Raw genomic sequence first — 14,320 nt, 5'->3', positions numbered from 1 at the left:
TCTTTGTCTACATTATGCTGCTCTCAGATGAGGTAGCACATATCTGTTGACAGATTCCCTTGAACTGTGACCATACACATTGGATGAACATCAGCCAAACCAGATTTCAGTGGTACCAGTTAAACGGTGTATTGGAGTGTCCTGACTCTGCTCGCAGACATCTCATCTGATCTAATTGCATTCCCTGTGAAATACCAAATCTGGATAAAAATTTTTTAGAACTTTTGCATTGCTTTGTTCCTTTTGTTATTCATCCTAGAACTTTTTGAATAAACTGACAAACATTGGAGATGTCACCTGCTGGGTACTGCAGATCAGCTCCTTTTTAAAGGTCTATGAGCTGATCTGCAGTACCTGGCAACAGCTACTACAAATTGAATTGTGCTGTGCAGTTCTGCTCCTTTCATTGTTTGCATCCAGTGGGTGTCGAACTTCGGCAGATCCAATATTGATAAACTATGAAATGGGTCCTAAATATGATCAGCTCAGACATTAAGCCTCGGCCCCCCAAATCACTAGGCGTGACCCTTTTTAAAGTTAATTTTGGAGACTTGTACATTCAAAATTGGGAGTATTGCCAAGTGTTCTGAATCACGTTGGGACGCTGATTCAAAGACTTTGAAACAATAGGTAGTTAAAGGGATATTCTCAAATTATTAAATTGCTTTAATTAAACAGCATGAAAATAAACAAGTTTGCAGTTGACTTGCTTTTTCTATTTGCTGTCATTCTCCTGCAATGAGAGCTTTTATCTTTCATAGTGTACAGCTGGTTTCCATGGAGCTTGGCCACTAGTTCCAGCCCAGACCTTGGCTAAGAGTACATGGTAGTTATATTCTAGGAGAGAAGTTAACTCTTAACCTAGCAGAAACCTCTTTCCAGCCCTTTCATTTCAATTGAGCAGGTAGCTTCTCACCCCCATCTCAGCTCTTGACAAGCCGCTCTTATAAATCTTGAAAAATCACCAGCCTATTGCTTTGGCTTCTAACACAGTAATTCTCCTAATCATGGCTCTCACTGTCCCAGAATCACGGCTCTCACTGTCCTGAGCCATGTGATTATTCAAATGCCCTATTATCTCTGTGTGTAAATAAAGTGATTGCAGTCTATACTTCATACTTTGACAACTTGAAAATCCCCCTTATTGCAAACATTTGCATTAACATGAATGCAGCAGGCATATTTGTTTTTTACATTTGCTGGTATGCTCCCCCCCTCTTGCATCCCACAGTCAGTGTGAATGTCAGTGGAGCGCTACTTTTGTTTTCTGCATGGTGAAGTTGGCAGAGAGGCGTCTGTATGTATTAAGCCAGACAATCTGTGATTTTACACTAAGCAATACACCTTTTCAGCCCATACCTAAGCCCTGATGCATGTCATCCTTTGTTGCTCGAAGAACGCCGTCTACACAAAGCAAATCCACTACTATTAGTAGGAAATGACAGATACACAGAGCGCAACAAACCTTTTCACATTGTGCATTGGGGCCCTGGTGATTGTTGGGAACGACCATTGTGTGCAGCCAGGATGTCCTGGGGAAAAGTGCGTGCGTGTTTTTAAAGAACTGGGTATAGCCGCCGTACATGCAGGCAGAAAGGACGGCACCGGGCAGCCTCGCAAACATTATTACAAGTCTTTAAAGGAAGGCAAGTGTCCTGTAATTGGGCTGGACCGCATGCAGATTTTTTACTTTGGATGCTTCCATTAGCTCTCATTCCTACTGCAAATGTTTCCCCCAGCACTCAACAGTTCAAAGGCCTAGCACAACAGTGACGACACAGCCTTCCTGACACAGGAAAAGTATTCACGGCAGATAAATTCTTGGTTTCAGAGGATTACAGTGGAACAATCTCTGTTCTCTCCAGCTTTCTTCGGGGAGGCTGCTGACGCGAATACGCTGCTTTTAATTTTTCTTTTTTCTTGACATTTTTCATTTTACCATTGGAGTATAAATACACTTATGCCATTTTTTGAATCTTGGACTAAGTTTTGCTAACTTTTTTTTGGGGGTCAAACCGGGAACACATTGAGGTGTGTCTGGCGACTGTTTCGAGGTAAGGAATCTTTTTTTTTTTTTTTTTTTTTTTTTTTTTTTTCACTTTCTTGTTTTGCGGTAACTTTCCACCTTTCTCCTCCTGCTATGATGTTACTATCTGGCTCATTAATTTTAGGTAGTTAGGTTTGGTATTCTGCTTATTTTGGGCACTGGTTAAATAGAAACTAGGGGAAAGTGTGTCACGTATAGATCCTTTAACCTGCAATGTTTTCCAGGCTTAGATCATGCTTTTTTAGATTGCAGGCAAAATGCAATCCACATTCTTCACTTGTGACTACATCCTTTTTACAAAAGGCTCTGTGGGAACACGGGAGGACATTCCCTTTTTTTTTTTCTTTTTTTTTTTAATCTGAATGGACAGCTCTATTGCCATGCCGTGTATATACTAGAAAATAATGGCTTCGTGGGCCACGTCTGGAATTAAATGGCTGGTGTAGATGTTCTGTCTTTGTGCAATCGAGTGTTAAATTTTTGTATGTTGTGTTTTCGAAGATGGGAAATTATACACCAAACACACCCTTTCCAGTCGCGCCCCTCAGGCACATGGCATGTTTTAGGCTCCTGACTAGATAAAATATGTATTTGTCTTTTTGGAAAACATCTTGGGATTAATATTTTAGGTCCGGATTAGTTATTAGTTGTATTTTATTATTCACTTTTATATTGGACGAGTTCATTCTTGGGCTTTGTTCACATGTTTGTTCGTTCTGATTGTTTTCCAAACGTGGACTAATTTTATTCAATTGTTTTGTTCAGATGACCATTTTTTTTTACATGGATCAAGTGTCGGCGTGAAACAAAATGCAGCATGCACTAGTCTCCTCTACCCATTCAATTCTGTGGATCCCCCCCCAAAAAGTCAGTTCCCATACGGATCAAACATCTAGAATCCTATTTTTCCAGATGCATTGTGAATAGTGATGAGCGCAAGTTCTCGTTACTCGAGTTTGTTGAGGGTGCTCGGGTATGCACAGAGTATCGCGGGTGCTCGAGTGACATGTTAAAGTCCTCGCGGCCAAATGTTTCGCAGCTGTTAGACACCCACAAAACATGGGGGGATTGTTCATGTATGTTAGGCAATCCCCACGTTTTGGGGCTGTCTATGAGTTGCGAAACATGCGGCCGCGGGGACTCCGAACATGTCACTCGAGCACCCGCGACAAACTCTACTAACGAGCACTTGTGCTCGTCACTAATTATGAACTGGTTTTGGTCTTGTAAACTTTTATTTACTGCCATTGTATACAATTCTGATGACAATACAGAGGAGAAATGGTCACATTTTCATTTAGTAAAAATTTGACAATTTTTTTTTTATGTGCTCGTGGGAACTTTTTACACTGATGAGCTTTTTTTTTTTATTGAAGTGTGGACAATGGGAGATGTGAAGAGTGAGACGGTCTGGATCAATAATTGTTAAAGTTTATCTTGAGCTTGCTGGGAGTTAGTCTTCCACGCTGAAAGATGAGTAGTCATGGCTTTAAAGGAATTGACGAATCTGGGATCATTTCCATTTTTTCATTGCAAGTTAATTCAGCGCCCAATTTCAACTCCTGTGCTAATGTGAACATAATCCACAGTGACATAAGACCTCTGTCGCCCAGTGGCTAATCATGGACGCACAATAAAAAGTGCTGCTTTCTAAGAATATGGTAAGCCTCCAAAAATCTTCTTCATAGCCTGTAGAGAGATGTCAGACTGAATGTTAAGGAGTCAGTCGCATGTCCTGAATCGTTCCTTCCTCGATCATCTACTGTGATAGGACATGGATCCATCTCCATTAAAGAGAGATGACCTAGATAATATATACCCTATTTACTTTTTGTTTGTCTCCTATATATGGACAGAAGTCCTATGCCCCCTCCATATTGCACCTACAGGAGCTTTTCTGTCGTCCTATTCTGAATCCACAGACATTAATATGGAGTTGGTCCCTTTGATTCTGTAACAGCTCTCGCTCTTCTGGGAGGGTTTTCTACAAGATTTTGGAGGTGTCTGGGAAATTTTGCCCGTTCATCCAGAAGAGCATTTGTGAGATCAGACACTGATTTTGGAGGAGGTCGAGGTCACATTATCCTTTCTTGTTCATACCAAAGGTGTATGATGGGGTTGAGATCGGGGCTCTATGTGGCCGGTCATGTTCTTCCACACCAGACTCCCCCAACCATGACTTTATGGACCTCGTTTTGTGGACTTGAGCACAGTCATGAAGAACAGAAAAAGGGCCTCCCACAAAGTTAGAAGCCTCAATTGTCCAATATGTCTTGTGTGCTGAAGCATTAAGATTACCATTCATTGGAAGGAACTAAGAGGCCAAGACCGACCCCTGAAAATTATCCTCATATCATTTTTTTTATTTATTTTTCTTCAAATGATTTTTATTGAGTTTAACAATAGCTAAATGGTATGTCAACAATATCAATAATAATTAACTTTTAATCAGGAAATGGAAGGAGGGAGGGAAGAGCGGAAAGGAGACGGGAAAAATTAGGACGAATTGCATATATAACATACAACTAAAATTATTCATGTAATAGGGATAACTGAAAGGGAAGGGAAGAGGAACAGAAGAGATTTGGGAAAGAAGGGTACATACAAAACAATCACATGAACAAACAAAGAACACAGAGATAAAAAATGGTTGTGCCTGTAAGCTTATTCTACCAGGCTATCCATCGTATTATCATAGGTAGATAGATTTATAATATTCTTAAGACATAGAAGAGTGGAATTTCTTGTTCCAAATTCCCACAATTATTAACATAATCGAACGGCTTGCTGAACATAATATTGAACATAACCACCCCTTAAACAACAAATTTTCTAAAATACGAGAGGGCACGGTCTCTTTGGGCCATACTCATATCAGATCATTATCCCTCCTCCACTTAACTGTACAGTTGGCACAATTCCGTTATGAAGCTAACGTTCTCCTGGAATCACAAAACTCATCCATCAGATTTCAGTAAGAGAAGCCTGATCCGTCACTCCACAGAACGTTTCCACTGCTCCTGAGTCTAGTGGTGGGGTTCTGGACATTGGCATTGTGCTTGGTGATGTAAGGCGGCTTGCATTCAGCTCTTTGGCAAATGGACACCCATGCCGTGAAGCTCCCTGCACCGTTTTTGTTCAGATATTAATATCTGGAGGTCTGGAGCGTTGTTGACTTTTATGCATTATGCTCCTCAGGACTCGGTGACCCAATCTCTAACACTATGGGGTCTCCACTTTGCGGCTAAATTGCTGCAGTTCATTCCGCTTCTCAATAATCTCACTCACAGGTGATGGGGGAATATTGAGGAGGGAAGAAATGTCATGAACGGACTTATTATGCCAGTGGCTCCTATTGCAGCACTGCGCTGGTATCAGTGAGCTCTTTAGAAGGACCTATTTTTTCACAAATGTTAGTAATGGCAGACGGCACAGCGAAGGGCTGGATCTTATATACTTGTAAGAATGGGACTGAATGAAAAATCTATGGTGTGTCCCAATACTTTTGTGCCTATAGTCCATCAAGTATTTATCTCTGATTTTACCTGATCGTTGAGTTAGGTGGTGAAAAATATAGGTATCGTATGGCCAATTTATATCACTTGGTCACCTTGACAGGAGAAAAGATGTGTTTTCAATGGTGAGAGCGTCTGATACCTCTGCTGGCAACTTTATCTTCCATGAGAACAAAAGTGTATGAAGTGTCAAAATTTGGTGTTCCCGAATACCCAGCCTTTTTTTTTTTTTTCTCTCTGACATCAGTTGAGCTAAAGTCAGGAGGCCCTTAGACCATAAAGTCGTCCGCTTGTGCTGCTGAAATCTGCAGGTTCACCTGCACTGATGTGTATGGACACCTAAAAGATCATTTACTGTGTGCAGAAAATGTTTTATACTAAACAGATCCTGAATAAATTTTGTAATGCGTAAATAATAACTAGTAGCATTTGGATGCCTTAAATCTATAAAAAGTCAGATAATGATACAAAACCACACACGGATTTTGGGTTGTAATGCAGTGCCGGATATGGTCCGTATTTGTTGTGTTCTTGAAGGGTAAAACTGGGTTCACAACCTATCAAAATCTGTCCACATGTATTAAAGGAGTTGCCTCAATACGGACATCTCCTTTAAAAATTGGAGCTGTTGCAGCAATCTGTTTATATACACTGATCCTGATCTCCCTAGCTGATGGTGGCAGGTGTTGGCAGCCATTTACATGCAGGACAATTGTACCTTATACATGGCAGCCATTCTGATTTCTTTTTTTCTGCTCTATGTGAATTCTCTCAACCACATTCACATGATGATTTTTGTCATTTTAAAATCTAAAAATCAATTCTTATCAGAAGTGATAATTTTCTGACCTTTTAACGGTCCTGTTTCTATTCTGATCATCAGCCCAGACCTTATATCTGAAATATTGTGAGAAGAATCCAAATAGATCCTCAATCTACTCCAAACATTTTCATTTCTTAAAGCAGGTGGGGAAGTTCAGGCCTTTTATCCAGCCTTTTATTAACCTTTTATCCGACCTGAAAAGTGTTTATCCACTTCTCATGCATAGTCGCCCTATTTGATGCTCGCCTCCTGCCGCCATCTCTTCCTCTCGCCTCCTGCCGCCATCTCTTCCTCTCGCCTCCTGCCGCCATCTCTTCCTCTCGCCTCCTGCCGCCATCTCTTCCTCTCGCCTCTTAAAGCCGCCTCCTCTCGCCTCCTGCCGCCGCCTCCTCCTCCTCTCGCCTCCTGCCTCCTCCTCCTCCTCCTCTTGCCTCCTGCTGCCGCCTCCTCCTCCTCTCGCCTCCTGCCGCCGCCTCCTCCTCCGCCTCTCGCCTTCTGCCGCCGCCGCCTCCTCCTCTCGCCTCCTGCCGCCGCCTCCTCCTCTCGCCTCCTGCCGCCGCCTCCTCCTCCTCCTCTCGCCTCCTGCCGCCGCCTCCTCCTCCTCCTCTCGCCTCCTGCCGCCGCCTCCTCCTCCTCTCGCCTCCTGCCGCCGCCTCCTCCTCCTCCTGCCGCCGCCTCCTCCCCCTCTCGCCTCCTGCCGCCGCCTCCTCCCCCTCTCGCCTCCTGCCGCCGCCTCCTCCCCCTCTCGCCTCCTGCCGCCGCCTCCTCCCCCTCTCGCCTCCTGCCGCCGCCTCCTCCCCCTCTCGCCTCCTGCCGCCGCCTCCTCCCCCTCTCGCCTCCTGCCGCCGCCTCCTCCCCCTCTCGCCTCCTGCCGCCGTCTCCTCCCCCTCTCGCCTCCTGCCGCCGTCTCCTCCCCCTCTCGCCTCCTGTCGCCGCCTCCTCCTCCTGTCGCCGCCTCCTCCTCCTCTCGCCTCCTGTCGCCGCCTCCTCCTCCTCTCGCCTCCTGCCACCGCCTCCTCCTCCTCCTCTCGCCTCCTGCCGCCGCCTCCTCCTCCTCCTCTCGCCTCCTGCCGCCTCCTCCTCCTCCTCTCGCCTCCTGCCGCCGCCTCCTCCTCCTCCTCTCGCCTCCTGCCGCCGCCTCCTCCTCCTCCTCTCGCCTCCTGCCGCCGCCTCCTCCTCCTCCTCCTCCTCCTCTCGCCTCCTGCCGCCGCCTCCTCCTCCTGCCGTCGTCTCCTCCCCCTCTCGCCTCCTGCCGCCGTCTCCTCCCCCTCTCGCCTCCTGCCGCCGCCTCCTCCTCCTGCCGCCTCCTCCTCTCGCCTCCTCCTCCTCCTCCTCTCGCCTCCTCCGCCTCCTCCTGCCGCCGCCTCCTCCTCTCGCCTCCTCCTCCTCTCGCCTCCTCCTGCCGTCGCCTCCTCCTGCCGTCGCCTCCTCCTCCTCTCGCCTCCTCCTGCCGTCGCCTCCTCCTGCCGTCGCCTCCTCCTCCTCTCGCCTCCTCCTGCCGTCGCCGCCTCCTCCTCTCGCCTCCTCCTGCTGTCGCCTACTCCTCCTCTCGCCTCCTCCTGCCGTCGCCTACTCCTCTCGCCATCTCCTGCCGCCACCGCCTCCTCCTCTCGTCTCCTGCCGCCACCGCCTCTGCTCAGATCAGTGCTCTGTTCCTCTTGCTTCTATACAGTGGCCACTTCAGTGGGATGGAGAGTGCAGAGGTAAGTCTAAACCATGCTCCTCTACCTCTCCTGTACTGTGGGATAGGATAGGTGGGAAAGCTTTGGTTTAGCATTATCCCAGCACTCCTATGCCATTGCTGCGGCTATCTTGGAAGCAGGAGGAAAGAAAGGGAGATCTGAATAGTGGAGACAGTGGGAGGCAAACAGAAAGCACCAGAAAGGGTGGTTATGCATGAGAGAAATAGTGGAGTGAAGGGCCGACATTAAGGGTCTATGTACATGGACCAACCAGCGGCACAATTAAACCGCCAATCAATAGACATTTATAGATTAATAGCCTGTTTACACAGTCAGACCAAAGTAGATGATGCGCACTGAGCAATCTATAACAGATCATTCAGTGCGCATAAGGTGCCATGGTTCTCGGCAGCACGCGTCCAGTCTTGGATAGAAGGTTTTACACCGCCGGGTGATTTTTGTATTTTTTTTTTTTGCACTGCTTAAAAGATCATTTCACCCCATGAATGAATGAGTGTTATGCTTCAGCAACAGGTTTTTTGAGAGTGCTCGTTCACAATTCAGTGTAAAGTCCGTGTGGTTCTTGCAATTACAGAAGTCAAACACTGGAAATTTTTGATTTCTTTTCGGACTTCCCTAGAAAACCTACTTCCTCTTTTTGCTGTCTCTTCACAAAAATTTCTGAACGGAAGTGTCCTGAAAGAGCTGACTATTGTGTGATACTTGAGCAGAGCTCGTCTGCAACGACTTCATTTCCTGCTGGAAGCCACATTATTGGAGCAGTATGCACAGGGCTAAAGGCTTCGTGGGAATGAATGAAAAGCTGTTTTAGCACTGTACTGTTTTCTTTACGGTTATATGCAGCAGTGAAAAAGAATGGGGCCGAGGGATTACTAACTTTTTTTTTTTTTCTCCCCAATTATTTTTTTTCTATGAGGCTACTAAAATAGAGTTGAATACGTTTTAAGCCTTTAACCCACTCATCGCCCAAATGCCAAACTGTTCATGACTGAAAGGTTTGTCCTACACGGCTCGATCTTCTATTTTCCCTCGTTTGATTACACTGATTCTATTACCACGAATGATGATTGTGACATTACGGCACTCACCGAACATTTGTGCCTTCTGTGTAAGGCTGCGTGCCCACTATGCGTTTTTTCAAGCGTTTTTGCCGCGGAATTTCCGCAGCGAAAACTCTTAAAAACGCTTGGTAATACGTGCCCCATGGTCCCCAATGATAATCCTCATGTGCTGTGCACATGCTGCGAAAATTTCCGCTGCGGATTATCATTGCGGAAAAATACTCAGCATGTCCATTAATTTTGCAGACACGCAGCGTAATTGCTGCCATTGACTTGCATTGAAATGCATAATATCCGTGTCAGCACATTTGCACACACGGATATTATGCGATTCAATGTGCGGATGGTGCCTGGGTTTGGAGAAGAGGAGACTCTCCTCCAGACTCGGGTACCATAGTACCTGTTAAAAAAAAGAATTTAAAATAAAAATTATACTTACCTACTGATGGCCCCCGGTCTCCTCAGCGATGCGTCCGGTCTGTTGTATGGGTCACGGTGGTATGAGGACCTGCCATGACGTCATTTAGTCATGTGACAGGTAACGCGACCGCTGACATCGGCGGTCGCGTGACCTGTCACATGACTCAATGATGTCACCGCAGGTCCTTTCACACCACCGCGACCGATACAACACACCGGACGTAGCGGAGAAATCACCGGGGGCCATCGGAAGGTAAGTATAATCTTTATTTTTTACCATTCTTATTCTTCTTTTTTTTTCTAAACTATTTATTTGGTCACACTATATAAATCCATGCCGGTTGCATGGATTTATATAGTGTGACCAAGTTGGCAAGCACTTTTCCAAGTGATGCTAAAATCGCTTGGAAGAGCACTTGATAACCCGCATGCAGAAATGCATGCAAAAACGCTTGACAAACGCTTCTACCTGGCATGAAAAACGCATGTACAATCTGCATGCCTTTTTCCTGCCAGGGAGAAGCAGAAAAAATATGCAGCATTTCTGCATCGTGGGCACATAGCCTAAAGCTGGATGTACACGCAGATTTCTGACCAGACAGATGATGACATTAGTCTGATCTGGACCTTTATACCCACTGATATTTTGTTAGGATTTCTCAACTGTTGCGATTGTGGCCCACTCCTCCATACAGATCTCCAGATCTTTCAGGTTTTGGGCTATCTCTGGGCAACAATGAGTTTCAGCGCCCTCCAAAGATTGGGTTTATGTCTGGAGACTGGCTAGGCCACTCCAGGACCTTGAAATGCTTCTTACGGAGCCACTCCTTAGTTGCCCTGGCTGTGTGTTTCGGTTCAATGTCATTCTGGAAGACCCAGCCACGACCCATCTTCAATGCTCTTACTCAGGCAAGGAGGTTGTTGGCTAAAATCTCGCGATACATGACCCCACCCATCCTCCCTTCAATACGGTGCAGTCGTCCTGCCCCTTTGCAGTAAAGCACCCCCAAAGTATGATGTTTCCCCCACCATGTTTTGAAGCCAAATGTCGGTCACACCAAATATTGATTTGGTTTAAATTACTGTTTTACTCATTCACTTTGCATCTTGTTAATCGATTAAAAATAAACTATTGCCATTTCTATTTTTGCAGCATTTTTTTCACACTTGCTTAGATAATTTACATAGCACTGCATATGTATATGGGTAATACATATATTACACTCCTTAATCTGAATAATCAAGACTCCAAATACGCAGTAAACTAGTGAATGTGTAATATACACACACACCCACTCATAATACGCAGTTTTGGGAACGAACTAAAAAAAATGCCCCAACAATTCTGCATAACAATTAAAATACTGAAAGCCTTTTCTTTACCAGTCTAGATTAGTCAGTACAAAGGAGTCGTCTTTCCAGTTCAGTCGTCCATACGTGTACGAGATGTTCTGAGTGAGAGGGTGGTACGTCTGACCAAATAATGACAAGTACTTGAACTGAATAGGGCAATTGGGGATAAGTCTCAATCTTCATAAAGAAAAGCTATTTGAGCCTATGGAGACCAACGATCAGTATGCGGCTTGTGGAAGAGCAGATTAAGACCATGTAAATGTCTCCACCGTGTACAGATTAGACTATGACCACTACTACAGCTGGAGTTTTTGCCCAGCTCACTTCCATCCCCCTCCAGTCTTCCTCCTGTTCTCTTCTCATTTCTCTGAGCTACGTGTCGGTGTCTGGACTCTCCCATCGTATTCATTCGGGCCTCGCACAAATGTATTCTGCTCATAAATAATTCATCAAACAATTAATCAAACATGTCCTCTCATTTAGAAAAGACATCAAGAAGGTTTCATCATTACAAAACAAATTTTTGGGTAGAATTCAGATTTGTATTTTTCATTAATTTGTTTTGAATTGCATGCTACAAAAATGCTACGATATTTAGTTTTACCGTTCTTGGTACCTTTTCTTATTTCTTCATAAATCTATGACAATGCTCCAACATCTTTATTTTCCAAAGATCTATACATGGTCTAGTGTACGGCCAGTTGATTGTAGGCCAAAATATGGTAAAGTGTACGAAATAGAAGAAGGTGTGGCAGTGGCGGCACCAACCCATTGTTTGTGGGAGAATGGCGAGACACATGCTTGATCATCTATAACCATGTTATGCTTGGCTAAGATTGTAGGGGCCAATTTCATGGGATATGTCAGGATATTCCACAAGAAGCAGCTTTTGCAGAGACGGTGTAGATTTGAACCTAGAAGAAGTGAAGTGTTCAATATGATTGTCAACAAAAATGTTTTGAAGTGATATCGCAAAAATTCTGGCACTCACTCGTGAATTTCTTAGCAATCATAAAATATAAATTGTGCTTCGAGAAAACTTTTTAAAAGTTTTGATGAGTGGGTTCCAGGATCTGTAACCCTTTCGCATTGCTAAAATGATGAGGTCAAGCTTAGCGAAGCTCTGCTCTCCTCCAAGACTGGAGAGGAGCACAGATTCATGTGGAGGAGAGCTGCACTTCACTGAGTACTTCTGCCCCTCTCTTCTAGTGATCGGTGGAGGTCTCAACATCCAGATCATGAAATCATCAAAACTTTGGACTTTCAGAAAAATTTGACCTGTCAATTTTATGTTTTAACATTTACCCATAAATCTGGCAACAGAATTGTAATTTTTTACAGGCATGCTCCTTCATGAACAAGTTTAAAAATACCAGAGCGCTCATAGAGCCTGGTAAATCTACGGGACCAGTTTTACAACATTTATCAAGTCAATTTTTAACCAATACAACATCAAAGGGCACAGGGTGAAAATATGCTTTACAAACTGAAAAAAAAAAATGTTTTGCTTGAAAAATCATCCTTTTCTTTCACTGCCACTCCCATCATCCTTTAAGAGTATATTTAGGTGCATCTGTCTTGTTTGTTCTTCATAGGCCTCTGACCACCACCCTGGTAAATCCAACTCATGAATACAATGGTTTTACTAAAACAGATGCGAGTACAGGAAAGGGAGGCCGTCTTTGTTTTCATGTCACAAGCTTTTGTGTAGTGTAGGAAGATTCAATCAGTGTCTTTAAGAATGTCACAAGTTCTTTTTACTCCTCGGGTTGTTGGTTTATTTCTTTTTCTTGGTTTAACTTTGTATTTCTTTGCTGTTCTCATGTCTTCTGGCATTGTTCCTCACCGTCAACAATCAGATGACCTTGTTGGTTCAGTACAATGTTACATTCCAATTTTTTCTTGGACGTTCTTGTAGCTAAACTGATCAGATATACGGTAATCGAGGCTGTACATATTAGGTAAATGTTGGCTAAACCCTCTGATTTCTAGTTTTAGCTGACCGTTTCGGGTAAGGTGGGGTTTCCCTATTGAGGAATGGAAAGGGATCGGTATGTTGGATTTCAACCTGCCCTAGCCACACACATTAGATTAGATGGTCAACTGGTCCAGTCTGGTCAAATTTGTAGGTTTGTCCAACTTTAATGTGGATGTGGATCTTGGGATTTCCTGTAAAGAAAAATCGAGCAATACTTTTAAATGGTCAGTCTGTTTCTTCATTACTGAGAAATCAGTGTTTGAATTAACATGCAAAATGAGGCTGGAGAACTATTTGTAGATTTTGAAGCCTCCGTCACTCCAGCTCTATTCCTTCGCCCAGCGTCGCCTCTTCCTGCTTTACTGATGTTTTCTTGGCCTGAAATCACACAGCATAGAGGCCATCATTCAAGAAGAAGGCGGCGGCGGTAATAGAGCTGCAGTGACAGAGGCTTCAGATCTACAAGACTTTTGTATTGAGACCTCTAACGAGTGATTGCAAAGGTCACTGTAACCGGAATAGGAACAAGGTACGCTGTGACATTGCCTATTGTGATTGGTGGCTCTTGTGTTATCAGCTGTGTAGAGAGGCTTTACCTGTCTTTATTATCCTGCCTCTGATGATAAGGAAACTGCTGTAAACTCTTCTTGAAAATACAGGAAGTACGAGTCTAAAAAAAGATTAAAAAAAATATATTATTCTTCTGCCAAATTTTATTATTCCTAGTGTTAGAAGATCAAAGATTGGTAACAATGAACATAAATTTGAACTAAAACTTTTTGTCTGATAAACCTGTGCTTGTATAAAATACTCATTATATCATTTGTTGTAATTTTTGTCATTTTTCCTAGTTGGTGTTTCAGCATCTTCCAAATCCCCTCTAGTATAGTTGCTATAGGTCTGGATGGGTGGAGATGTCAACGGCTTTTCTGTAGGTTTCTTGAGTACACTTTCGATGACCTGTGGTCTATGACACAATGACGAGTCCCCTGCCACTTTAAAGAGGAATGTTTAGAGAATATGGTGGGAAGGGTAACAACCTATTGTAACATGGCATGAGTCACTTTTACAGGATTAAAAGCCCCTCTGAAAGAGTGTCCTTCAAGTGATACAAAGGCTTTATTTTTCTTCGCTAACTTGATTAACAGGCTATTAACTCACGTTGCCAAGGGAATGTATCATATTGCTGTGCCCTACTAACAGAGGGGCAATTACATTTAATTTTACTCTTAAGAGTACATTTGATGTATGGGTATATTGTGTGCATGCACCTTGCGCCAACTTTTCAGAAACTGCTGAAATAAGCCGGGTGATTTGAGAGGTTTTTTTTCTTTATACAGAAGTACCATTACCCTCTGTAATCACAGGTTGTGTTTTTGCTGCTCTCCGACTGCTTTTCTACAGTTGCATTATGGTCGCT

The 14,320-nt window shown here is 44.0% G+C and overlaps 1 protein-coding gene and 1 long non-coding RNA gene across 3 annotated transcripts in view; one reads left to right on the top strand and one right to left on the bottom strand.

Annotated features, from left to right (window-relative positions):
• Positions 1-14,320, top strand: part of ARHGAP29 (Rho GTPase activating protein 29) — a 121,580-nt gene that overhangs the window by 71,307 nt on the left and 35,953 nt on the right. Inside the window, exon 1 of one of the 2 annotated variants that reach the window (XM_073643225.1) lies at positions 2,030-2,054. The exons of the other annotated variant lie outside the window; for it this stretch is intronic. The gene's annotated coding sequence lies outside the window, so the exon portion shown is untranslated. Of the gene's footprint in view, positions 1-2,029; positions 2,055-14,320 lie in introns of those variants that run through there. 2 annotated transcript variants of the gene reach the window in all.
• The window catches only part of LOC141156816 (uncharacterized), a 91,134-nt gene continuing 88,959 nt past the window's right edge, over positions 12,146-14,320 (bottom strand). The window contains exons 3-4 of the long non-coding RNA XR_012247716.1: positions 13,497-13,570; positions 12,146-13,091 (exon numbers count right to left, since the gene is read on the bottom strand). This is a non-coding gene — a long non-coding RNA (uncharacterized lncRNA). The remainder of the gene's footprint in view (positions 13,092-13,496; positions 13,571-14,320) is intronic.

Source organism: Phyllobates terribilis, unplaced genomic scaffold (assembly GCF_046119375.1).
Source record: "Phyllobates terribilis strain yellow unplaced genomic scaffold, ASM4611937v1 Scaffold_8__6_contigs__length_399053987, whole genome shotgun sequence".
Lineage (NCBI taxonomy): Eukaryota > Metazoa > Chordata > Amphibia > Anura > Dendrobatidae > Phyllobates > Phyllobates terribilis.
The sequence above is the reverse complement of the archived record's forward strand: the minus strand, read 5'-3'. Positions and strand labels throughout refer to the sequence as shown.